The 25509-nt window shown below is 43.7% G+C and overlaps 1 long non-coding RNA gene across 1 annotated transcript in view; it reads left to right on the top strand.

Moving 5' to 3' along the window:
• The first annotated feature begins 1140 nt into the window (after nt 1–1140).
• The window catches only part of LOC146866306 (uncharacterized), a 114207-nt gene continuing 89838 nt past the window's right edge, over nt 1141–25509 (top strand). Inside the window, exon 1 of the long non-coding RNA XR_014976790.1 lies at nt 1141–1185. This is a non-coding gene — a long non-coding RNA (uncharacterized LOC146866306). The remainder of the gene's footprint in view (nt 1186–25509) is intronic.

The raw sequence follows: 25509 nt of genomic DNA, 5'->3' as shown, positions 1-25509 counted from the left end.
TGTAATTTATGTCAAAAAAATAAATCCCTAGTGATCTAGCGGGATTTGGCCCCCCTGAGGGCGGATTGGCAAAGAAAAATGCCTGATCACCCCCCTCCCCCCCCCCCCACCGGGTGTTTCACCTTGGCAGGGATGGCACTAGCTGATCCTGTGTTTAAAGACTTTATTGTATAAATGGCCAAATATTTTGTCACTTTCTGGCTTGGCATGGATGGCAATGTGCTAATCTTAAGTCTAAAAAGTTTGCTAGAAAACCAGACATTTGATGTAAGCAAATTCAGAGTGTTGCTGGTGTTGTAGGGGGCTCCCTTTAGGAGCTGCTCTCCACCTAAACTTGGGAACTACCCAGAGCTCCATGCTTACTTTTAATGAGACAGACAGACAGACAGACAGACAGACAGACAGACAGATAGACAGATAGACAGATAGACAGACAGATAGACAGATAGATAGATAGATAGATAGATAGATAGATAGATAGATAGATAGATAGATAGATAGATAGATAGATAGATAGATAGATAGATAGATAGATAGATAGATAGATAGATAGATAGATAGATAGATAGATAGATAGATAGATAGATAGATAGATAGATAGATAGATAGATAGATAGATAGATAGATAGATAGATAGATAGATAGATAGATAGATAGATAGATAGATACTGTTGCACAGTGACAAAACGCAAACATTGCTTTCTGGTCAAAAAGTGCTAGCTGCAAAAACGAAATAGACAAAAATATATTATTGTTATTATGCAATCAGGTAATAAATAGCACAGAGGGGAACATTAGAACATCTGGCAAGTTTATGTGATCTTTCTCTCTTTTCTTTGACTATTAGACATTACACGTTTTTGCAGCAAGCTTGTGATCGATTCATCTTCTAGTACAACGGAACTCAATTAAACCACTCCGTAGAAATGGTTGCCTTGACTAATGTGAGGCTGTAAAACAATGTTAGTCATGCCATAGGAATGTTGGTGGGTGGTGTATTTGGAAATTATAACAGCTTTTCAGATCACAGAGGTTGGTTTACTGTAATTAGTTTGCATTGCTTTTAAACCACAGCCAATTACACATCAATGCAAACAATATAAATAACCCTTAAAAACGAAACTGGACAACATTGCCGGGATTCCCATTGGTGCAGCAGCATCCTTTTCTTTCTTGCAGTAAAAGGTACATTTAAATTGACTTATTTGAGTAATGTGATGATGGAAGCATGTTTTGTGCACATTAATAATTAAAAAAAAAAAAAAAAATAGGTGAGTGTGTTGTCTTGAAAAAAGAGTTTTTTATAGTATTGGTAAAGGCAAGTGCAATTTATGGTATAAGAGTGTGTGAGTAGTTAAATACAATAGAGTTCAAACAACCTAGAAAATATGTGTGTTACTCTAATGTACTGCAATTGCATCAAGTTAAATGGTTGTGATGCATTTTCATTGATATGAGTTAAAACCGATACTAAAAGGCTTTTTTAATGGATTACAATGTTCACTTGGACAATTAAAAGTGATGCAAATGTACTGCCTTAAGGTCTGTGTAGTGATTGTTAACAATCTAAGGGGTAAATTATAAAAAAAAATTGCAGAGTTTTTACATAAAAAAAATTAGGGGCAGCCTTGGGAAGCAGAATTAATTATAGAAATCTTTGTTCATTCTAAATACCTAACATGTCAAGGCATGTGTTCTCGTTCGTAAATGTTAATGGTGTACAATAACGTAAATATATAGACATCCCAATGGTGCAATTGTACTCTAAGGTATTTGCATTTATTTACACCTCAAAGATCTACCTCTCCTACAGCCCTACCGATTTTAGGTATGATGAAACCACTTTTTCACCCCGAAAGTGTATTTAATCCTGACCTTGACAGAAGTAATAGGAGACACATATTTGCAACAGGAGACTTCCTACAAAATAAAGAAAGTACCTAAACATTTTTTTAAAACAACTGGGGAAAACACAGAAATGCCCTGAAGAGCATCTATGAAAATAGTAACCCATCCAGTTCTATAGATTAGCTCATGCTGGTATTCTCATATTTGAGTACAGATACATTACCACTCAGAAGACTTACAGGAGTTAAGGATATTGATATCATTATTTACTTGTTTAAGTCTGACGTATAATAAAGAAATTATACATCAATAATAAAGATATAATGTATTCAAGGTTTTCCTTAGTGTTGACATGTAAGTCTAGATTTAAAGCTTGGTAAATAAATCAACCCATTGCCCGCAGTTCAGGTTAAGACTGCACTTTTAGATAAATGTATTCGCAGCTAGAGATTAAAAAGAGAAATGGCCTGTTTCAGATTTTAATGTACCAAGTGCCAAAAGTGTAATTTGCACCTGAAAAAAGTCAGGTGATGATATCAATTAGAATCAATCTATGAAGATATTTACAAGTACAGATAATGCAACTGTGGGAAATACTTTAGGAGTATGCTTAGAGGAACAGGGTTTTCCCTCAGGAGTTGCCATTGCAGATGTGCTGAACACCAAAAGAAAAAGGGGCATATTATCAAGAGACGGTGTTACAATTATCGCCGCTTTAGCGGCAGAAAACTGCCGCTAAAGCGGCGATAATGGGCTTGATAATATGCCCTTGAGAATTCCAATAGAAGTCCATGTTCTGGTGTGAACATGGGCTTCTATTGGAATTCTCTGCGGCATATTATCAAGCCCATTATCGCCGCTTTAGCAGCAGTTTTCTGCCGCTAAAGCGGCAATAATTTTAACGCCATCCCTGATAATATGCCCCCAAGTTACTTACTTTCGGTAACAATGTATCTGTAAGAGACATAGGTTAGTTATAGATTCCTTAATCACCCCCAGGCGTTAGACTGGATCTGGAGAATTTTTGCTCTTAGCAGTACCCCTGCGCGCCGGTAGGTGGCGTCAGTCAACTCCGTGTCAGTCATCAGCATCATGGTCTTTGGGATAACGTTGCAGTGCCTACTTAGACGCCGGCCCTGCACGCTGACATCAGTTCTGACACGACTTTCCACGCAAGAATTGCAGAACCATGAAAGACACTGACCACTAGTGTGCCAAAACTAGGGCCCTGTAAGGGAGTCCCTATCCATAGAAATAAGTTCCCTGAGTGGGGAGGATGGGTGGGGCGGTAAGGAATCTATAACTAACCTATGTCTCTTACCGATAGATCGTTACTGAAGGTAAATAACTTGTTCATCTGAAAGAGACAGTTAGCTATAAATTCCTTACCTTAGAATAGATAATTCAGCAATACCAACCGTGGTGGAGGGTCTGCGAACCAAGTTCACACCTGAAAGTCCTGGCGGACAAAACTGGCAAAGTAGTCATCCCTCCGGACTTGACTATCCAGGCAGTAATGTCTGGTGAACGTGTGCATAAATGCCCATGTGGCCGTCGTGCAGGTGTCAATAAGTGGGACTCCACGTGACAAAGCAGAGTTGCTGCTGTAGCTCTAGTAGAATGAACCCGCACCCCCACTGGAGGTTCCTTTTTTGCTAAAGCATAACACATTTTTACACAAAGGACAATCCATCTTGAGATGGGACGTTTTTGGGCAGCCTGACCTTTCTTGGAACCCACATAGCCAACGAAGAGTTGATCTTCCACCCGGAAACCTTTAGTGTGGTTAAGGTAGAAGGACAGTGCTCTTTTGGGTCCAGACAGTAGTCTCTCCTCCCACTTGGAAGGGAGCAGAGGTGGGAAAAAGGTGGGCAGAGTGATAGTTTTCCCAATGTGAAAAGGAGTAACTACTTAAGGAAGGAACGAGGGTCACATCTTAGGCACCACTTTGTCTGGATGCACAGAGAATAAAGGGGGCTAAGAAGAAAGAGCCTGAAGCTCACTCACTCTGCGAGCTGAGGTGATGGCTACAAGAAAGGCAGCCTTCAGAGTACGGAATCTGAGGGGACAGGTGTGAAGAGGCTCGAAGGGAGCACACACAAGGTTAGTCAAGACAAGATTCAAGTCCCACTGAGGTATTATGAAAGGAGATGGAGGAGAGCTGAATAATGCCCTAAAAAAAACCTATTAACAATAGGGGACTTGAACAAAGAGGGCTGATCCAGTAGCCGAAGAAAAGCAGAAATGGCTGCCAGATAGCCTTAAAGAGTGACCAGAGCAGAGCCCTGCTGGGCCAAAGAAAGAAGGAACAAAAGAACCTCAGAAAGAGGGGCAGGGAGGGGATCCAGAGCCTTTGCTGTGCACCATGCCACAAACTTGTTCCATTGACAGGCGTATGCCGTCTTAATGGAGGGACACCTGGCTGCCAAGATGACATTACAGACTTCAAGTGGAAGGTCAAAAGCTGTCAATTGTCGCTACTCAATCTCCACGCAAGGAAGTGGAGGCTGGACAGATTCGGGTGGAGGACCGTCCACTGCTGCTGGGACAGAAGATCTTCCAGAAGGGGCAGTCTGATCTGAGGATCTATGGCCATGCTCAGGACCACGAAGCTCTCAGGGGTAGGGTGTTGGGTGAGGAAAATGGGATAGCCTGGAGCTAGGCAGTGGTGGCGAGCAATCGTCCGTTCCTCAGAAGCCCCTGTGCTGCGCTTGGACCATGTGCCTGGAAGGATGTCTGTGGGGGCTTAGTTGAAGGGCAAGAGGGATTCAGAGGAAGTTGACGCAGGGTGAAGCATCTCCATCAGAAGATTAGTCCTGACTACCACTGTAAGGACCTCTAGGCCCAAGGCCTTGGCTGCCCTATGCACCACCAGAGCATAGCACGCTCCCTCCTCCGTAGCCACGGTAGGAAGAGAAAGCATGCCAAGGTCTGGTGAAGTGTTCAGGCCACTGGCATCACCCAATTCCTCTCTCCAATCTGATTCTTCCAGCTGGTCTGTCAAAGGGTCCAGCAACCCATCCCAGTCATCATCACCACCTTCAGGGTGATAGGTAACACTTGGGATATACAAGGGAACAAAAGTACCCTCCAGCATCGGATTCGGCATTAGCCGACATAGGTCTGGCTCAGGATCCATCTCGGGTATGAGGATGGGGACGGCATCGGTTGGGGGCTGATGCCATCCATGGGGCATCTGACTCCACGGGGCCCAAAGGCACCTGACTCCGCGGGGCCCAAAGTCACACCAGGCTGCCCAAAAATATGGTGGAGGGCTTTGTAGAATGTACGAAGCTGGGCAGGGGATGCCCCGGAAACCGGTGATGACGCTCTGGATCCAGCGTCGCATCAGCTGACCGATGGGGAGAAGGCGAAGAGCAACTGTGCTTCTTCTCCTTCTTCTTGTGCTGCGATTTACCCGAGGAATGCGAAGGCTCCTCGCACAGTCGCAAGACCTTCCCCTCAAGCAAGACCGGGAGCGACGCGGAGCTGACTGCCGGGCCTCCAAGAGTTTTTGGGACCGCTCCCACAAAGACTTCAGATTCATGGCTTGGCAGTCAGAGCACGACTTCGGGTCGTGTTCACACTCTAGACACCAAAGGCACATGAGGTGCGGGTCCCTCACAGACATGAGTTTGTGACAGACCTCGCAGGGCATGAAGCCAGTAAGATGATGGGACATCCCTCGTGCACCAGGAGTCGATGACTCGAAAAAAAAGTCGACAAAAGTAAAAAAAGCGTAATCAAAAAATGACTGAAGGGGTAAGCTCTCTCCGGATCTGAGCTAGGCTGTTGCGGAAAAAGAAAGAACTGAAGTCAGTGCGCAGGGGCGGCATCCGGACAAAGTGGTGCCTAGGATGTGACCCTCGTTCCTTCCTTAAGTAGTTACTCTTTTTCACATTGGGCAAACTATCACTCTGCCCACCTTTATCCCACCTCTGCTCCCTTCCAAGTAGGAGGAGAGACTCTACTGTCTGGACCCAAAAGTGTGCTGTACTACTACCTTAACTGCATTAAAGATTTCCGGGTGGATGATCAACTCTTCGTTGGCTATGTTGGTTCCAAGAAAGGTCGGGCTGTCTAAAAACGTACCATCTCAAGATGGGTTGTCCTTTGTATGAAGATTTGTTATGCTTTAGCAAAAAAGGAACCTCCAGTGGGGCTGCGGGCTCCTTCTACTAGAGCTACAGCAGCAACTCTGCTTTGTCACGTGGAGTCCCACTTATTGACACCTGCAAGGCGGCCACATGGACATATATGCACATGTTCACCAGACATTACTGCCTTGATAGTCAAGTCCGAAGGGATGACTACTTTGCCAGTTCTGTCCGCCAGGACTTTCAGGTGTGAACTTGGTTCGCAGACCCTCCTCCATGGTTGGTATTGCTGGGGTACCTATTCTGAGGTCAGGAATCTATAGCTAACTGTCTCTTTCAGATGAACAAGTTATTTACTTTCTGTAACGATTTATCGGTAAGAGACATAGGTTAGTTATAGATTCCTTACATCCCCATCCATCCTCCTCACTCTACAACTGATTTCTAGGGATAGGGACTCCCTTACAGGGCCCTAGTTTTGTCACACCAGTGGTCAGTGTTCTTCATGGCTCTGCACTTCTGGCATGGAAAGTCGTGTCAGAACTAACGTCAGCGCGCAGGGGCGGTGTCTAAGTAGGCACCGCAACGTCATACCGGCGACCATGATGCCGACAACAGACGCGGAGTAGACCGACACGACCTACCAACGCGCAGGGGTACTGCTAAGAGAAAAAATTCTCCAGATCCAGTCTGACGCCTGGGGGTAATACTAAGGTAAGGAATCTATAACTAACTGTCTCTTTCAGATTAGTAATGTGAGTGCGGTTATCTTTCACCTTAAAAAAACAGGCTTGTCTGATGTATTTAGGGTTGTGAAGAACTTGGAGCAGCTAGATATCTGCCATTCACACAGATTTCAGGATTTGGGGTTAATTCAGCATTTTGTTGTATTTGCCCAAATTTTAGCTTAAGATGCTTAGGGCCAGATGTACTGAGGCATTTTGTGGTCGCAAAGGTTCCGATTCACCAAATCGGACCCTTTGCTACCACAAAATGGCCTTTTGATATGTACCAACACCAAATTATGATTCGGTGGCATGTTATCGAATCGCAATTTTGGTTTTGCAGCTATATTTTGAATCAAAATTTGGAAGGGGCGTTTTCGGGGCATCCCTTCCAAATCACGATTCGCAATTGGATGTGTTATTGTATTGCAGCTAAAATCCAGTCACAAAACATTAATATTTTACCAAATTCTGAGAGGTAGTGGTAACCCAGTTGAAATGGTAAGAGATCTCACAAAGGCCACTGCCTGGTCTTAAAAAATGTTTGCAAAACTTTTCTGTTTTTTTTTACATGTCCTGCTTTCCTTTAAGGGAAACGGGCTGCTTAAAAAAACACAAAAGGTGCTTTATTTAAAAGCAATCACAGACATGGTGGTCTACTGACCCCAACAGGTTGCCATCCCTGTGATGGCAGTGAATTGTAGCGGGTTTACAATATGCGACCTATTTCATTAATATTCATGAGGTAGATCGAATAGTGACCCACAGTGATTCAGTATTTTGCACACTGACTTATTAGTATATAGGTTGGTTAGCAAAATACCAAACTGGTCTCAAAAATACTAGTTGAAAATTGTGGCCAGTATTTTGCAACACGTTTTTAGTATATCTGGCCCTAGTTTCTAAATTCTGCACATTTCAAATATTGTCAAAATTCTGTGTTTTATTGAAGAGACTTTGCCATATCATTAAGTGCTTCTTTCTGCATGCCTCCTGGTTTTGGCATGAGCAGGCCAACTTCATTGTCCATGACAACCTCTGTTTATACCTGGGTAAAGGCACTGTCTCCTCCCAGGTCAAAGTGAACATGCCACACCAGTTCAAGGAAGGGTATATCAAAGTGATGTTGTAGGCGCTCCTCCTAAATGACATTTTAAGGCAGTGAAGGGCTCAGGAAGAGGGATGCCAGCACATTGTTTTTCCTTTCTCAGTGTCTCTTATGATAGCTCTGTCTGCTGTTGCATTCATTGTTCTAGCAAAATAACTTATTTTTAGCATCCCAGTTTGTTTTCCCAAGGAGTGCTAATATTAGCCCATTAGATGTGGGCATTTGCTTTTAAGAGGGTATGTCTGCCCTCTCACCCACAGTTTTTTTATCATCATCATCAGGTTACTTTATTTCGGTCATAGACCATAAAAGTGGTAGAATATAAAAATATTTTCACATGATTTGAAAATCAGCCGTACAACCATCACAAATTACACGGTCTAAAAGTATTTTTGCAGTTTCCAAGCCTTATAGAGAATATGATGCCACATTTAAACAAAATACAAAACAATCAAATTTAGGGTAATACTTCCATAAAAGTTATAAAAAATCTGATGAATAAAAGTGCTTAAAAGAGCAATTGGAAAGAAAGAACCAGCCATTTGTCCAAAGGGAATGGTTCTATGTAGACAACAAATCGTTGCGATTGCAATAATATGTTATAAGAAAGCACAGTTGGATAAACCATTAGACCCAAAAACTAACAGATAATTTTTTATCGCAAGAGTTAATTAGATCTCATGCATGGGAGAACCAACTACTGTCTGTTTTACAAGTTTGGAGCAAATAGCCCAAGCCAACTCTAGAAAGTTGTGATCAGAAAATAAAATGCAAGGCCTGGTATCTGACCCACAGATCCTCAAGGCCAGCTTATTGTGGCCCATTACCAAATATCTTCACAGGGACAAGATGCAATGCCTAAGCTGTCTCACATATCTAGGACAGAAAAATGGAGATGGTCATCCGTTTCACCAGCTTGCCTACAGGCAGGGAAGAGGGCGCAGTCCTCTCTCTGCCACATCCAGTTACTAGTAAAGGACTCTAATGGTAGTGGACCCAGCCTAAATATTATGTACAGTGACCTACTAATAGGAGGGTCAATCTCATTGAGAAGTTTTTCAAACTTTGGTTCGTAGTTACTTATGGTATAAGAGGAACTCTGAGACCCTGCACAGATTGTGGATAGGACATTTGCTATACCTGAACACTAGTTTTACGTATTTGGCAGAAGAAGTCGTAATAGACTCAGTGTGGTGCCAGAGGTCAGGCAATCCCAATGCATAGAGGGACTGTTTAACATACTTCAGCTATGGCAGGACGGTAGTACTCTGAGGTATGCCAACAATTTCTTACAGCCCAGTTCTAAAGGGATCCAGCTCAGGGGTAACCCAGAGTCTAAGCCAGTATAAGATTGGTCTCAGCCGGACATAAACAGTAATTGATTGGATATCCAGGTCCTCTCTAAAGAAGACCAGGGGCATACCCTGGGGGCCTGGGGGAGTTTTAGCACAGCCCTCAAGTACTTATTCCCCCCCAGAGCCCCTGCATTGGTGTGGCCTCAGAGCTATAGGTGACCTCACGTTGTAAATGTGGGAAACCCACCATAACATAAGTCACTTATGTTATGGTGGGTTTCCCACATTTACAACGTGAGGTGGTCATTGTAGGGTATACCAGAAGCAGTGGCATTTGAAGGAGACTTTGTTATTGTGATTTTCACCTCTCTGCGCGGAATTTTCCCAACCACCGGCTAGTTCTTGTTTCAGTGCTATAGGTGGCAGGCAGCAGTCACTGCTTTTGCTCTCCATATCTCTAACAGGGGGACATCGGGTGGAATCTGGTGTTTTTGGCGAAGTTCATCATGGTGGCTGCTCTGTGTTTCAAAAGAAGAACACTCCTAGTTAACTGGTTACTCCATGATCTGCAGCTAGATAGATGAAAACCCAAATAGTCCAAGTCTGCTACTCTTTCCAATTTTTCTCTCACCATCCCACAAAATCTAAGATGAGAGTGAACTGCCATATTGCCATAAATTTGGTTTTGTTGGTGTTAATGGGTAATCCATTTTTGGTCCAGAAAAGATTCAATCTTTCGAGCGGGCCTTCCGGACCCTTGGGTGTTTTCAACACCAGAAGGGTGTCGTCCACGAACAACAGTGCGGGGATCATTTTTCTACCCAGGACTGGGGATTCATAATCACAGTCCATCAGGAACTCAGCACAGTTGTTTATGAAGAACAGAAAATGAGTTGGGGCTGAGACACACCCCCTTTTCGACTGGTTCACAATCCGTTGTTTCCCCGTTAGCGCCCCATATAATTTGGGCGTAGTTCCTAGTGTGGAGTTGCACTATAATTTCTACGGTGACGGCCCAGGTCCCTCAGCACTAACCAAATTCTGTTTCTGGGAACCAGATCAAATGTGCTTTAAGGTCAAAGAAGGCAAAGTAAAGGCTGCCTCCGTTGACCTCTACAACTTTCCAACCTAGCATTAGGAATCTGAATACTTGGTTCACAGTACTCGTTTTAGGGCAAAAACCTGCTTGGAATTCGGACAAGATGTTATTGTCTTCTATCCAAGAATTCAGATGGGTCTGTGTCTGTTTACTATAAAAGTTTTGGGTTGTATTGATCAGGCTTATGGGCTGATAATTATCTGGGTAGGTTTTTAAGCCTTTCTTATGGACTGGGACTATTTCTGCACCCCTCCAGAAGTGGGGAATAGGTGTGCCAGACAAGATGACATTGAAAATTCTATTTTGGTATGGTGCCTAGGTGTTTGGCTCAGATTTGTACAGGTCCCCAGGAATCTTGTCCAGGCCTGGGGCCTTGCCAGTTTTCATCTCACAGATGGCTCATCATGTTTCCTCAAGGGTGAAGGACAGTAAGGAGTTACATGAAGACCCCATAAGGTCATCCGATTGGGAACTTGGGTCGGAAGTCAGCTACTCCCAATCAGTTGAAACAGGGCTAGTGTTAGCGGCGCTTGCTGCATCATTGAGAGATTGAAAGTGAGCGACCCAGTCCTTGGGTATATCATTAGATTCTGGTTGCAATGAGATGGTTTTACCTCCGTGACTAAGTATATGCCAGAAAGATACCTGGCTCTTATTTCAAATTGCGTCTAGTATGTCCCCCATATAATAGAATCTCAGAAAATCTTAGCCCGGTTTTATGGTCTCTTGGTAACTAATCCTAGCAGCTTGGATATTGGTTTGAGAACCACTTTTGATAATTTTTTTCAAAGCAGATTTAGCTGTTTTGTTTTCTTTTTCATACCCAGAGGGGATATCTCCGGGTCAGGAATTGCATCTGGGGATAGATTTAGTTAACTAATTTGCCCTCAATGTCTCTAAATAATTATCATGCAATCTCATGACAACTAGCGGAAGAAGATATAGGATCGCTTAGTGCAGTTCAGAGATGGTTTAAGAAGCTATTGTACAATTGGCCAAGAGTGGCATTATTATTAAATATAGTAATGCATCTTTTCATTCCTCCTGTTATTGCTGGTGGTCAGTTCCCCATTGGGAAGGCCAGAGCTAAAGGCAGTAGGGCCTAGACTACGCTGAAGAGTTAGAAGCAAAGGAAAATGGTTACTTTCATACCTGGGCTGAACTTCCATGTCAATCAGTTGACTATGAATAGAAATCTAGAAAGAAGTAATTAAAATTATCCCATTACTCTCCTCTTCTGAATGTGGGCTTCCTGGGCATATCAGACGGAGTACAGCCATTGCAGGCTCCGAGACAACATGACAGAGAGTGATCAATCATTTGTAGTGTGCCCTTAGAGTTACTTGTTATGCAGTGGCCTAATTGTTGGGGGATTTTCCATTGCTGGTCCTACTCACTCGCTATGTCCCTAATTAAAGCACAGGGTTCAAAGTGTGTGTTGAACTTGTCTCCAACTATAATGGCATTGGTTCAGTTGCCCGTAGCTAAGCATTCTCTCAGCTGTGCTAGGACCACGGAGTCCACACTTTGTGGTGATTTCCTACTATAGGCGTTGTACAGGAAACATTTTTTACGATTCCAGGAACAAAGTTCAACCCCTAGAATATTATGAGAGTTATTGTTTAGCTGTTTTGCCTCGCAACCTAGTGGGGAGCTAACCCATATAGCCTGGCCCGTGAGGATCTGCCTGCAATTTAGCCCAATGCTGGTATATGGAAAACTTTGAAGCCATTCCTCTCAGATGGCACTAGATTCCAGGTTTCTTGAAACATGATTATATATACCTTGTCGAGGCTGTCCTCCCTATCATCATGGGCCAGTTTTACTCTTCAGACATGCTATGTTCCATGTCATTATTGCTAGTTTAGCGGACCCCAGGGGACCGGTAGCAGCCTGGTCGCATACTACCAGAAGGAGAGGCCATAAACACTAACACCCTTATCTACGAATATCCCATAAGTCAGGGTCGTGAGAAGTCTATGGGCGGGGAACAACCTTTACAACGCAACTTTTACAATGCACTACCATTACAACGAAACTGTTACAACGCGAGTGCATTGACAATGCAGGACATTACAACGCAAGTCTTTACATCGACTTGCACTAGATGGCGTGCTAACATTAAAAATAGTGTAGTTTACTATCCCAACACCTTCCCTACTGTTACGTGGACTGGAGTTGGAATAGTAAATTACACTTTTTTAATGTTAGCACGCCATCTAGTGCAAGTCGATGTAAAGACTTGCGTTGTAATGTCCTACGTTGTCAATGCATTCGCGTTGTAAAACTTTTGTTGTAACAGCATGCGTTGTAACAGCATGCGTTGTAACATCATACCTCCCTATGGGCAGGTGTTGGCTGACTCAACCAACCCTTGGTCACTACCCTGTATTGGTCTCAATTGGGAATTACCCAAGCCATGTATTGTAGTTAGCTCTGGGACGCCGCTGAATCCTGCAGCAAGAAGTCAATCTACCTCAGCTAAAGAGGATAATGGTGCAAAGCGGTTGAAGGTTGCGAGCTGCAGTGACAGCCTTTGGTTTGGTTTTGGTAGCTCAAGCCTGGGCAGAAGGGCCACGTGCTATAAAAGTAAGAGATTGGAAAAGGTTGAATTGATTTTGGCTGAAACAAGCCCCTGTGAGCCTGAAATATCAAAACGTCCACTAGTTGATGACACTGAAAGACGACAACAAGTCAAACCCCATCAAAATATTTTTGCCCTGGCCCCACCCACCCAACTCTACCGGCCATCAAAATATCATTAACAGGACAAATAGAGCGTGTTGCTATGTTCAATTTAATGTTCAACAAATGAGAAATCTTATTACTTAGTTCAGCAGATGTTTCTTCAGACCCAGAGGGAAGCACTGGGACATTGCATTGGCCATGGCAACAACATAGGGGCATGCTGCCGGTAGAAGATGTAGTGAAGTGGGCCCATGACTGTGTAATTCTGCAGTGGGTCTCTGACCTGGGTATTGGGTGCTACACATTGTTGCAAATACGATGTCTCTTATGGCATCCTGAAGCTGAACCCTAGATCCTAGGCCCCTAGGTGCCATAGAGCACTCACCCAGACTATGGGCCTCATTTATGAGCACTTTTGCGACGTTGGTACATCACTTTTTTGATCTTATGATGTTGCAATGTGCCCCGGCATATTTACAGGGCAACGTAAAGCCACTTTACATGGCTTATCATGGCCTTGTAAATATGTGCCCCTTTCACGCAGAACACTGGGTGTTGCTGTAGGTTTCCACACAACGCCCATGGAATCTGAAGCATTCCCAGATTTACAAGAAATGGTATACCTGGAAATGCGACAGAATATAATGCCACCCCACGGGTGGTGTTGGGGAGGCACAACGAGGAGAAATGTTTTCATTTCTCCTCGTCTTTTTCCTTTTTCTATGTGTGCTGCAAATGGAAATCGCCTGAATTTATTGATTTTGTGCATGAAGGTGTCCCTTCCAGCCAGTGCAGGGGAAAAGGACAGGAATGCACCATATCTCATTGATGATTTTTTTTTCTTATTACCTTACCTGATCTCACTGTGTCTCTCCTCTGTCTCTCCCATGTCGTTTCTCTGCCAGGAAGCACCCAGAATCCCCACAGTCAATCGAAACGCTGCAATGCAGCGTTGTGATTGGTAAGCACCCAGGCTCCCCTGAACCAAACTCAATGCTGTAATGCAGCGCTGTGATTGGTCTGAACATCATGGTTCGGCGCTCAGACACGGGTTGGGGGCCTGGGCATGTTCTCCACCCAGGCTGTAATGCAGCCTGGGTGGAGCACATGCAAAGTGCACGTGACGCTTTGGCTGGCCCAAGACGGCCGGCCAAAGCGCCATGCACACTTTAGAGTGCAGCAACCAATACTCCTTCCCGACTTCAGGGGAACCAAGCCCTGCTCGTGACGATACTAAAATTAAAATAATAACTTCAGTTATTATCATTTTCTTTTTTCTTTTACAATGCTCCATGAGCAGTGGGGCAACGCTCCTCCGCCTTAGTGGAGGAGCCGGCATTAATCACTTGATGCCTGGTGTAGCTCGCTATCGGGTGTCACAGGTGGGGGATGGCTCAGTGGCTGCAGGCACGGTGGTTGGAGGGGGCTTTACCACAGGGGGTTTCGCGGGTCCAGTCTGGGCTACAGGTAAAGAGGAGTCACAGCCAGACAACAGCCCAAGGCTCATTCTATACAATGGGAGCCCTTCTCCCGTCAAGTCTGCGCTCAGCCAGCTCAATCTCCTTGGACACTACCGCTACTACCCAGGCTAGAAAGCCATTGATGGTTGTGATTCAGGCAGGTGCTGGGGCATGCAGGGATTTAGCAGGGGCAACCTTTCTTTACCTCATGTTATGTGTGCTGCCAAAGTATAAGATATAAAATAGCTCTAGGGAGAAGCTCCAGGAAGATAAAACAACAAGACCAGCAGTGGTGGGCCCGAGTGGGGAGGGGGGATTTTGACAGACGACGATGAGAGAAAATTAATTATTTATTTAATTTCCCCTTGTCGTCATCTGTCGAATCCCGCCCCAATCAGTCCCCACCATCCCACCGAACTTACCTGAACGGGTCACTCCTGAACAAGACCGTAGGCTGAAGTTGTAGATATCAGGCACTTGTCACTGTCTACAGACAGGTAGGGCTGGGGGATAGTGGAGACAGTACAACTTTTCCCGGGCACTACACAACTGCGAAAGATGTAATAGCAAAATATGCTATATGCTATATGCTATAAGCGCTGCAGCATAAAAGAGCTACAGAGACTCCCTTCTTCTAGAAATGGAAGCGGGCCATGTCAGGCAGGACCAGGCAGTGACAGTGATCCAGGTAGCCACAGTGGTTCAAAGAGGCAGTAGTTCAGAAAAGTTCAGATTACCTGTGCAGCAACCTTAGACTCCAAACAACTCTGAAACAATCTGTTTTTTATCATTTTGAGCAGAAAAAAGGAAGCAAGTTGGAAAATAAAATATATTTTGCATTTCTCGATTCTGGAAAGTTACACCATAACATAGCATACCATTAGTCATTCCTGGCTCCCAGCCCACAGCATACTGTATTGTCGTGCTTGTAGTTTTGCTTTAAACACTGCCCTTTTACTCCTGCATGTTAGTGCTGTTCAGGGAAGTGCCAGAAATGTCCAGAGGTGTTATCTGTGACGTGAAGCTACTTGTTAGCTATGTTTTATAATTTTACAAAGCCAATTAGTCCATTTTAAAAGCTGCTTGTTTCACATGTAGAACCAAAAGTAAACTCTGCTATATAATTTGTGAGGGTTCACTATCTAATTGAAATCAAACAATAAACAAACATGACAATGCAAATCTTGTTGTATTTTGGTTGTTGGAAATGTTTGTACTGAGCTTAACAACATAACAAAGGTACAAAATGGACAGCAGCACCATAACCTTACCTAACCTGATTAAAAAGTAAGGTCAGGTGGCAATGGCAGAAGGAACATAACACAATTCTCTCACATATATAACTCTTGTAAATAACACTAAAGAGAGACTATAAAGAGTTATGGGTCTGTTGTGTGCTTCCCATAAACAGGCATATACCTAAAAGGACTAGAAAGCTCATGGAAAAAGCAGCTAAACCTCTGGTGAACTAACCATACATTTGTATATCAAATAGTGAACCCCTACCGAGTTTGGTATGTTACTTCAATGGGCTTCAAATCTAGCACCATGAAGCATCTGAGAGAACTACTTTTCACTAGTTATGATTTCCCTAGTTTGAGGTTATGTCCTTTGTGAACAAAAATTATGTTTTTCCTTTGTTAAACTACTTGCAAATTGTATGTGGGTGAACTAAAATGTTTTTACTGGTGTCTCATCACCACAAAATTAAAAAGAAGAGCATCGAGCAATGGCTCCGGTCTCTCTTTTTGAGTCACATGTTTTGGGGTTCGAATATTGCATCTAAGCATTCTTCCTCAGAATTATAGATTTTGATATTTCAAATCAAATTTTGTAAAACTGTCCCTGGTTCATAGGGCATTTAATGTGAGTGCATAAAATATATACTTTTTTTCACAAGATGGAGCAGCAGCTGAGGAAGCACACCTTCTTCATAGAACAAGTGCACACTGGGCATGATCAATTAACGTTTCCCTCCTTCAGCGAACAGGTTTAGCTTGGATAGCAGCAGCTCAAACTTTCCCCATCACTGGACACATACTAATCGGGCAACAGCAATGCATGCTTTGCTTCCTCAAAGAAGAGCAAATCACACTTCCCTCTCTCACAGAAGGCACCAAGTGTAATCTTTGGTTCCCTCAAAAGAGATTCAGCAGGGCAGAGTAGTACATGCTTTCATTGCTAACAGACCATGCACAGTTAGCATGAGCAACTACTAATGCAATACATGTGATCAGGGCCGGACTGGGAATGCAAACCGACCCTGGCAATTGAGTCGGACCACCCGTGCTCAGAGGGGGGAAGGGGGGGAGGGGGACTGCGCGTGGAAAATACTGCAGCTGCTTTTGTTATAGGGGGGCGTTAATACTGTTCCCTAGTAAAAAGGAAAGGGCCCCAGGGGTCCAAAACCATCCCCACCCTGGCAGCCAACCGGGGAAACGCCCGGTGCTCTCTACGGCCAGTCCGGCCCTGCATTTGATCCCCAGAATGCCAGTGGTTTATGAAACTACAGCAGCCAACCCCATCTTCTGCAATTCCCTATGTAAAATAGAATCCATTGAAACCTGACGGCGGTATGATAGTTTTTCCTTATAGTAAGATTCTTTTATAAACTTTAAGAGGGGGTTTTAATGATTTTGAAAGTGAAATAGAATGCTATGTCGCAATACTATAAACAAAAGGTTTAGAGCACATGCTATTCTTGGGGTATCTTGGCACCTAATGACAGATCTTTACTGTTATTCAACTTAAAGCTACTGACTATATTGACATTGGAAGGATAAAAGGCTGAGGTTAGTCCTGGCATAGTTCAGTCATGTCGCTTCATTAGGCCGCCATTGAGTCGCCCTACCCCACCTTCTTAGGTGTAGCACATGATAAAATACAACTCTAATGAATGCAGAAATCTTGATCTATCATGTAAATGTTGTAATGCAACACAATACAATTACATTATGAAATACTTCAGCACATTTCAAGAAACAGAGTTCAATTGTTATTTTGTTAAGCATATTTGATTTGTTAACCACAATGCCACCAGTGGTCAGTGTTTATGTGCCTTTCACTTGCATATTTATTTGTTTTAGTACACCCTGCAATATATATTGCAGTTAAAATGAAATATTTTATGAATAAATCTGTTTTAAATGTTAAGTTCATAAAGGCCTAACTTCCAGGTTATTATTCATAAAATATTCAAATGTACCGCTCGTTTTGTCTCTGAAGTGTTCCAATACTAAATGTAATTACTTGCTCAATATATGTTTTAACGAGGATATAAATACGGCTGTCCAGCGGACAGAAGTAGAAACACAATGGCATTTCGTGGGGTTATAGAGCCAGTTGTCATACAACTGAGCCAAAGAGAGCTAATCACATCAACGTACAGTGTGAATGGTGTAAAATTTCAATTTCCAGTAAAAACATGTATTTAAAGTGCAAATTGAATGTCTCAAAGTTTCCAGACAGTAGCTTCTCTGCACCAAGAGAACAAAGGAATTTGTAAATAGTGGGGCCCAGACCCCAGTATTTTAGATTACTGCTGAACTAAGGAACCTGCTAGGAAGAAGTACCGGGAAAGCTGGAGGAGAAGTACTGCCCCTGTGCTGTGTGCTGTTGGGGTTGACCTGCAGTGGTTGCTTCTGTCTTGGGCAGGGAAAGGACTGGACTGCACTTTCATCATCCTGCTATCAGAGTTTTCTCCAAGGGCTTAAAGTAGAGCTTGCCTCCTGTTGGAAGTCTCAGGGCTAGAAAAGACTCCAAAGATCACTTAGTACACCCTGCAGGAACCTTTGCCAAGGAGAAGAGCTGGAGAAACTGAGGATAAGTACTGCCTCTTTGCTGTGTGATGTGTGCTATCTGAGGTTGGCCTGCAGTAGCTGTTTCTGCCAAGTAAAGGACAAAGACTTTGCTGTGTGCTGTGTCCCCTGCTTGAGGAAGATCTCCTAGGGCTTGAAGTAGAGCTTGCCTCCTATTCTGAAGTCTCAGGGACACAAAGACTTCACCCCCAGTCCCCCCTGAGCTGCTTTGCTGAAAGTTCTGAACTGCAAAAAGGTGCCTGCCAGTCTTTTGGGCCTTTGGAGGTTGGTTCTGGGGCGAGGAACTGCAAAAGACTAAAGAACTGTGAAATTGACGCACAGCCTGGTTCTGATGCATCGTAGCAGTGTGAGAAGACTTTCTGATGCATCGCCGCAGCCGAAGAATCAACGCAGCACCTGCCCATGACTGAAGTGTCTGCCGTGTGACGAGTCCTGGGCACTGATTTACGACAGCCGAGATCACCGCACCGACTCTGACGCAGGCCCTGCTGTGTAAGAACTGACGCATCTTCACCCATTGCATCGTCCCAGATCGTCACGCATCACATCGAGGAGCCAGGTCTCTCGCATTGCTGGGGGACGCAGTAAGGAACCAACACATCACCTCCCCATGCAATAAGAAACCGACGTCTCACCTACTCTCCAGTAAGGAACCAACGCATCACCTCCCTTGCACAGCAGTAAGAAACCGACGCATCATCTCCCCCGGAGCAAAGAGCCAATGCATCACCTTCCCTGTGTGTAAGAAACCGACGCAATACCCTCCCTGTGACCCCTTTTTGCTTGTGTTTTTGATACACCCAAGGTATGTTGTGTTGAAAATGTCACATCCACCATTTTCTGTTAACAGAACTATTTCTACCTTTTAAAAGTCATATTTTGATTACTGTATTGTGGATTATTGTCCTTTTGGTCTTGTTTGGTTTAGATAAAGATTACTTATTTTTACAAACTGGTGTGGTGTCCTTTGTAGTGTTTTTACTGTATGTGTACACACTGCCTCTGAGATAAGTCTGTCTACTGGTGCCACGCTACCAAGGGGATGAGAAGTTGTTATTTTAGAAGTGTATCCCCCTTACCTTGACTAGGAAGAAGGGTCCCTACTTGGACAAAGGTGCAAACCATTGCCAACTGGAGTCCCCCATTTCTAACACTAATAAACACAGCAACAATAATAACAAAAATAAAAACAATAATAACAGCAATAAAAATAATAATAATAATGATAATAATAAAAGTAATAAAAAATAATTGAACTTGTAACACTCCGCCAAGTCTGTGTGACAGTGCCTCTTTGTGTCACCTATACATTAAGGTCAGTTTCTTTCCTCTTGGTCTATTACCAAAACTCTCCCATTTGACTTAAGAAACTCTCTCTCTCATTCTGGTCCTCAAAAATCACCTCCACACGTCACAAGGACACACTTACAGCAAACGTACCTTTGGATACAGCCCACTGTAAGTCAGTAATGACCCTCCCAGCCCTTTTGCAACCAAGTCCTTCTGCCACAGACAGTCTGGTCAACTCTGCACTCATATATAGACCTATTACCAGCATGCTCATCGCTGTCGTCATATGCTATGCCTAAATGAACCACCAATGCAAAACACAACAAATCTAATGGTCTACACAATTTAGATGACCTAAATAGCAATTCGTAATTTTCGTTTCATCTTTCTTAATTGTTTTACATTAGAAGAAGTCCGAAACAACTGTCCAGTGCATGAGACCTGGGAAATCATCAGGCCGTTTCGAACGTACAAAGCATATTATACACAATAACAGTGACAATTCTGGGACATTTAAATATATTGGTGCTGTTACTATAATACACAACCAGTAGGCCTTCTCTCCTTTCACTTTCGCCCCAAACTTCCCCCATTAACCCGTATCTCACCGCAGTGTCCGTGTCCATCATATGGCAATTCATGATTATTCAACAAAAACCAAAAGACCAAACTGAGAAATAAGGACACATGTAAACAGTTCGCACTGCCTTGCTGTCCGTCATGGTGGGTAGCACTCCGCACACAAGACGCACATGGTGCCAGTGTACAGCAAGGGTGTAGCACTTAATTGAACCTATGCTGGACGAGAAGGGCATTGCAGCTGCTGCCAGTGCAAGCATGTGCACAGTTGTGGCTATGATGCTTACCGTGAAACATGGAATTGAAGTTTACACAGGATGATTAATCATACTGGGAACACAAAAATGTTGCTCCTGACTAGTCATTTGCTGCGCGTCCACCAGGAAGATGCTTCATTCCTCCCCAGGACCTTGAATTAAATTCTGACACCGCGGACTACCCCTTATCTACAAAATGCTGCCATTAATTACACTACTGGATTAACATTCCCCAGCTACGGATTAAGTTATAATGCAACTAGCCATCCAACAGACCTAGCCACAAGTGGACCCCTGAGCCCCTCCCACCAGAACTGTGCTCCCACAGTCCTCCTTCCATGCCCTAATTAAGGCTCCCTCAACCCGACCCCGCAAGCGGCTCTATTAAGTCTCAGATTAAGCCTGGATTTACACGCCTGTGCACTACTTCCCGCCGGAACTGTGCCTCTGTCTTCGCCCTGACTTAGGCTCTGTCAATTCGTACAGCCTCATCCACGCAAGCGGCTTCTTCTGCTTCCCTGCTGAGACCGGAATTGCGACCCATTCTTGGTCAGCCTCACAACACTATCAGAATTCAGACTGCTCACTATATGTCCTGAAGATGATCTTAACTTTCTAAGATCGAAACACCGTCGACCCCTACAACAGGAACTCCCTCCATTGTATATACTCATGTGGAGTTCCAATGCTTGTTGCCAATGTGATGTTATGTTTTTAATTCACTATCTCCTTGTCACATCACGCCCACTTTCACTTTGTGTGAGCACCTGAATACTATTTAGAGTAGTAAGTAAAATTTGTGTAAAATAAATTTTCTATTTTACACGACATATGTTCCCCTATTTTTGTGTTCCCAGTATGATTAATCATCCTGTTTAAACTTCAATTCAAGTGTCCCTCGTGGTGATCACACTTTTTGATCTGGACCCACTGTGGCCAACATTGAACCATTGTTTTTCCTAAACACATGCTAACCCCAGGTTCACATATCGGGGTACCCTTGTTCTCCCATACTACCGTGAAACATGGCCGGAAGCTCCGGTGACCCACAAGCGCGCAACCTACAAATATGGCCTCTGCGTGAATCACACACACAAGTGCCGTACACCTACTTGACTGAGAACGGCGGGCTGCAAGTACAACAGAAGCAACTCTTTGGTGTAAGAATCTGTCCCCTGTCTGGCAGGTTGCGGGTAAACTTCAGGAAGGCATGGGGGATGAGAGCGCGACCCCATTAGTAGGGGCCGTTGAGTGTTGTACCCAGGCAAGTCCGCAGAAGCGGCCCAACTAAGTTGGGCGCGGCTCGCTAGTGTGCCCTGCTCTCCCTTTCTCGGAGCTACAACCCTGGTTGAACCTGCAGGGTAGTTGTCTCATCATCACACAGCCTCGCAGCCTTACAGCACATAGTTGTAGGAGTTTCCCTGCATTACAGCACTACTGCCGATAGTGGTTGCGAGTCACAGCCAGAGTATACACCCGGCATCTGAAGCCGAAGTTTGTCAAAGCCCTCTCTCTTTTCTCTAAAGATTCCATTTGAGCTTTACTTAGAACAATGACTGCAAAAAAACTACGCTCAGGTAAATTGGTGTATACAAGAGCCTGTAAAAAAACTAAAGCCAAACCTCTGAGAAATACATCAGTACAGATAATTACTTTAAAAGATTTTAATGCCATCTCCACCTATTTTCCAAAAAAGGAGATAAGTCAAAATAAGGAGGCAAATATGGAGCCTAAGCCTGAATCTTTACCCCAAAAGGTAGAAGGAACAAAGGAAATTATATATCTATCTACTGTCTCTTCTCCTGGAAATAGAATGGCTGGGGTGAGAGTTGTGGTATGCCCTGAAAGTAGAGTGGAAGGTCCTTCATGTGAAATCTAACCTATTAACTCCACTGAAAATAACGTGTCTCCATCTATGATTGACTTTTGCACTGAGTCTAAAGTGGATGACCATATATTGGAGGATTTTACACTACCTGACTTAAATATTGATTTAAACCACTCCTAAAGGACTTTAAAATCACCTAAGCCAAATACTTCTGTTATTTCACATTTTTCAAATTCTTAAACACATCTTCCCGGTTCTCCCATTAAAATGCGTCTTTTTAGCAGCACGCCTAGCGGAGTGGATTCCATAAGCTCAAGAGCCTCTTGCACTCCTGATTTTCTTTTGGATCCTGACCCCCCAATTATGGAGTCCGAAGATAAAATATTGATGTCGGAATCCTTGGTTTGTCTGGAAAGAGTCTTATCCTCTATCTTCGCTCTCATGGAAAGATCTGTAAACAATTCTGATTATATCTTGGATTCATTGTTGTCATTGACTAAATTAATAGTTCCAGACCACATACAGTTACTTAGTAAAGCTCCATGTCGTTTAACTGATAAGCATATTTTTGTTCAGAGAGCCCTTCTTTATTTCCACAGGTATCTAATTCGAACCCAATGAAATCTACTCAAACAAGCTTTATTACAAAGCCGAATTATCAAGACTTTGGTGTACAGGCGAACATTCCTCTTGACTATTTAAAACATAAAGATAAAAAAGTGTGGACTTCTTTGATGACTCCCAGCTCTTTTCTTTGAGCCTGAGGTTTTCGTATCTTCTCCTGTTAATTTATCTCCCCTGAATACAGAAAAAGATTACGTTAATGTAGAACGTAACGTCTATCCAATATTTTTTTTTAAAACAGGGACTTATAAAATTGATCACTCCATCAGGAAGGAACTAAAATCCGATCATACGTTACCACAAGAGAAGGCCCTACAAAATGAAGGAAAACCTGGTAAAAGAAAGAAGAAAACAAAAATAGGAAATACCCAGAGGATTAAGAAGAAAAGGGCCAAACAGCTTTGTTTTGACCATAATTTGAACTTATCTCTACCTCCAATCCCCGTTGTAAAAGACCAGTAAAGGGAAGAAGCTCAAGAGGAAATTTCACCATCGGACTGTAACCCACTTCAGCTGAACTCTAATTCAGCAATCTTGGTGTCACAAGAAGTTACTTCTACATGACCCTACATGCCATGACCCTCCTTAACGAGTCTCTCATACAGGGCTATGTCCCCAACGTTTTCAAGAATGCAATTGTGGTCCCCCTCCTAAAAAAGCCTGGAGCCGACCCTCTGATTCTGTCAAACTATCAACCTATCTCCCTGCTACCCTACCTGGCAAAAGTGTTAGAAGCATATGTGAAAAAATGCCTGTCCAGCTTTCTGGAACTATCTGGTTATCTGGATCCGCATCAGGCGAGCTTCCGCCCTGCCCACTCGACATAATCAGTGATACTGGCAGTTCTTGATGAACTGCATAAAAAAGCGGATGAAGACATCCCACTGGCCCTGGTACTATTGGATCTGTCAGCCGCGTTTGACACGGTCGACCATAGTATATTGGAAGACCGTGTCAGACAGGCTGGCATCCAGGGCTCAGCCTTTTGTTGGATCAGCTCCTTTCTCAAAGGTCGCACCTAATCAGTGCGCCTGGCTACATTTACAGCCCCTAAATTAACAACAACATGTGGAGTCCCACAAGGTTCCTCGCTTTCCCTCCACTTGTTCAATTTATACCTTTTCCCCCTGATTCAATCACTGAAAAAAATTAACGTGACAACCTTCAACTACGCCGATGACCTTCAGTTAACTTTTACTATTGATAACTCCCCCAAGTCAGTGGCTGAATTTCAGACCACTCTGATCTATATCCGTCAATGGATAGATCAAATTCACTTAAAGCTTAACCCTAGCAAGACGGAACTATTACTCACAGGCAAGAGCAAGACCTTCTGGGGCCCACAGTATTGGCCATCGGAACTTGGCTCTCCACCTGCCCCTTCTACCGCAGTAAAAAGCCTCAGGGTCATCATAGATAGTGACTTATCATTAAAAGCACAAGTGGGCTCAGTGGTTTCTAAATGCTTTTATCAGCTACGAAAGATTAGGAAGATTAGCCGCATGCTCACTTATGCAGCACTAATACAGGTAACGATGGCTCTGGTACTATCACACTTGGATTATGCTAATTCAATCTACCTAGGACTGCCACTCTACCTCACTAAGAGGCTCCAAATGGTCCAGAACCAGGCGGCCAGGCTAATCCTTCAACAACCTAGATGGCAATCTGCCAGACCCCTACTGAAGAAATTACTCTGGCTTCCAATATCTCAAAGGGCCGAATTTAAGACAGGATGCTTGGTCCTTCAATCATTATACGGCAAGAGTCCTAAATGTATCAATACCCTCTTAACTAGATATACACCCTCCCGTAACCTCCGTTCAATGCATCTTCAGCTACTGACCATCCCTACCTGCAAAAGGAAACGACAAGGTGGACGGCGGTTTGCATACCTGCCCACTAGACTATGGAATTCATTCCCTTTGGAGATCCGATCCTGTACAGACCTACTCAAATTCAGGAAATCGCTTAAAACGTGGCTGTTCATGAGAGCTCACAAATAACTCCCCCTTGGTCCCGGTATGTCCCAAGCAGCGCCATGAAACCCCTGGGTGCACGTGCGCTCTATAAGCAACTTATAACATAACATAACATAACTACAGAGCCAAGTACTGCAGCAAGTGCAAAATGCAGCTTGAATCCTGATGCGGTACTGTTCTCATCCGCCTTGGGCAGTGATTTGATTTATAATGCCAGTCTAAGGGATATCATTATGTTAGCACTCAGCCTTCTGCCCCCCTTTCGCTGGATTTTATTTTCATCTTTGATTACGAGCTATATATAAATAGGCCTTATTTATCGAGTTGTTTTTCCGAAATTTACGATCTTAAAATTATACAGAGTAGCGATTTGGCTTTGGTTCAAGTTTTAAAATATGGTGATCTTGGGGGTGCCAGAGGGACGTTTGGGTCCAAGGTGACGTCACATTTAATTATCTCAAACTCAGATAAATTATGGTGCTATGGTATCGATGTACTGGTCCCCAATGAGGAGAAAGCCCCTGAAAAAGAATCTATTAATAGACGGCTTCCCCCTATAGAAGATCAATTGTCTCTTGATCCTTACCATTTGGAAAGAGAAAGGGTATTGCAGATCTCCCTCTGTAAAGATGGAAGGAGAGTTTCCCTCCAACCAGAAAAAAAGAGCGGTAGAGTACTACCTGTAGATGAAGAAAACAAGAAATGGAGTTGGGTGGCAGGGGCACAAATAGTACAGTAGGTCTAAGATTTGGGAACTCCTCCTAGCAAGGGCCCTAAACTGGTCTCATGGAACGTATCCGGTCTAAGCAGA

Source organism: Triturus cristatus, chromosome 2_1 (assembly GCF_964204655.1).
Source record: "Triturus cristatus chromosome 2_1, aTriCri1.1, whole genome shotgun sequence".
NCBI lineage: Eukaryota > Metazoa > Chordata > Amphibia > Caudata > Salamandridae > Triturus > Triturus cristatus.
The sequence above is the reverse complement of the archived record's forward strand: the minus strand, read 5'-3'. Positions and strand labels throughout refer to the sequence as shown.